The sequence below is a fragment of the Triticum dicoccoides genome, chromosome 7A, assembly GCF_002162155.2.
Source record: "Triticum dicoccoides isolate Atlit2015 ecotype Zavitan chromosome 7A, WEW_v2.0, whole genome shotgun sequence".
NCBI classification, from domain to species: domain Eukaryota; kingdom Viridiplantae; phylum Streptophyta; class Magnoliopsida; order Poales; family Poaceae; genus Triticum; species Triticum dicoccoides.
In genome coordinates, this window is record NC_041392.1 from 721,562,530 (window position 1) to 721,564,365 (window position 1,836).

At 50.6% G+C, this 1,836-nt stretch overlaps 1 long non-coding RNA gene across 1 annotated transcript; it reads right to left on the minus strand.

Moving 5' to 3' along the window:
- Nucleotides 1-940, minus strand: LOC119329604. Its single transcript, XR_005159613.1, has 3 exons — nt 761-940; nt 421-515; nt 1-305 (listed from the first exon to the last, which is right to left on the minus strand). It is a non-coding gene; the product is annotated as an uncharacterized LOC119329604 (long non-coding RNA).
- Between the last annotated feature and the right edge of the window lie 896 nt (nt 941-1,836).

A 1,836-nucleotide genomic window follows, 5' to 3' on the forward strand; every position in this document is an offset into this window, starting at 1 on the left:
ATGGAAATACTAACAGAATTTTGACGACAAACTGACAGTGCTAGGCCAGAATTTTGAAAAACAAATACAACGATATAACAGCCCGTAGGCGAATAGAAGTTGAAATACGCATGCTAATTATTCAAACAAGATCAAGTTAATGATAGACAATAGTGTTCGAAAGCTTCCTGTAGGTGTCTAATCCTGGCAACGGTGTCACAAACGACATGGCAACAAACAGTTTCTGATCATGGCAGGTCTTGCAGGACAATACTTCTACTCCATGTGTCTCTGTTTTCCGTCCGTCTGTATGTGCTCGAATAATTCTGCAAACAAGCCATACACGATCAACACCAGAAGAAAGCCAAACATATAGTGATGGGGCATGTGTTTTTTACCGTCAAAAAATAAATCCGAGGGGTACAATACAATATGACCAACCTTTGCAGACAACATCTCTTCCAAGTCTTTGGAAACGGTAGTTCAACCTTTGCAGACATACTTCCATGTCTTCGGCTTCACCAGCATAGGCTTATCTATACAGATTAGTCATGTAAAACTTACACTTATTAGAAGGAAATGACGGATTTAGAAGGTTGCACTCCTCTGTAAAACTTATTAGAAGGAAATGACAAAAATGATAACAACTTCACTAGTAGTACGACAGAAGCCTGCTCTAGTTTTCTGTCGTACTACTAGTGAAGCTATTATCATTTTCTAACTAGCACATTTAACACTCGCTAGTACGTTGTAATAGAGAAGGTAATTGCTGCGTGCTTACTTTCATAAAGACGGGCATCTATGTATTCCTGCTGGATGCTCCCAAGGCATTGCTGTAGGCTTGCAGGGAGGGTCTTCATACCAGGGCAGTCTATAATGCGAAGATATTGGAGAGATGAGTATGCTTGCGGCACATCCGGTAGGGATGACAGGGAATTGCAGTGCGCAAGCTCGAGGTACTCCAAGGGTTGGAGCTCAGGAGAGCAATATTCTAGAGATGCCTGTTACATGTGTATAGTCACTTGTCTGTATATCCCCAATGTATAAGAGGTTTTCTACACTTTGCCACACATGTATATGTACTGACCTCTGGCCCTCAGTGAATACTAGTTGCTCATTTATCCAACATGGTATCAGATGCTAGGTTAGCCTTGCTCTCCCGCGCTGCAACTCCGTGTGCGCCGCTCCTAGCTCACCTCGATTCCGGCTGTTTCCGTCTCCCTCTTGGCCAAGCCCGGCTCCTTTCTGTCCGGCTGGATCGGCTGGATCCGGCGCCTGCTCCGGCTGCGGCCTGGCCGCCGGCGCCCGAGGCGGCCTTGTCCTGCTCCGCCCGGTCGGGCGCCCCAGCTTCCTGCTTCGCCCGGTTGGCCACCCTGCTGCTGCACCTGGCCGCCGGCGCCCGCTCCTGCCTGGACGTCGCCCCGGCCCGGCCGCTCTCGCCTGGTGTCCCGGCCGCTCTTGCCTGGTGCTGCTTCCCACCTGGACGGGCCCCCGATCTGAATCCGCAGCCCACGCTGCGATCTCCTGGTCGTGACCTTCGGCTGCCGCTTGGCCACCTCGTCAGCTCGATTTGCTCGAGCCCTCCTTCGTTCCCCGCTCGATCCCCTTGTGAGCGGGTCCGCCCGATCTAGATCGGGCACACTGTAGCAGTTGACCAAAAAAAAGGAGAAGAGAAAAGAAACAGAGAGCTCACCATGTCTTCCTCGGGATATGTGGTTGTTCCTCGATGCACGGTGATCTTCGATGGCACCAACTATGCTGAGTTTGTGGGTTTCATGCGCATCCACATGCGCGGTCTTCTCCTGTGGGGCATTCTCTCTGGCTAGGTCCCCTGTCCGCCATGTCCTGTTGCTCCTG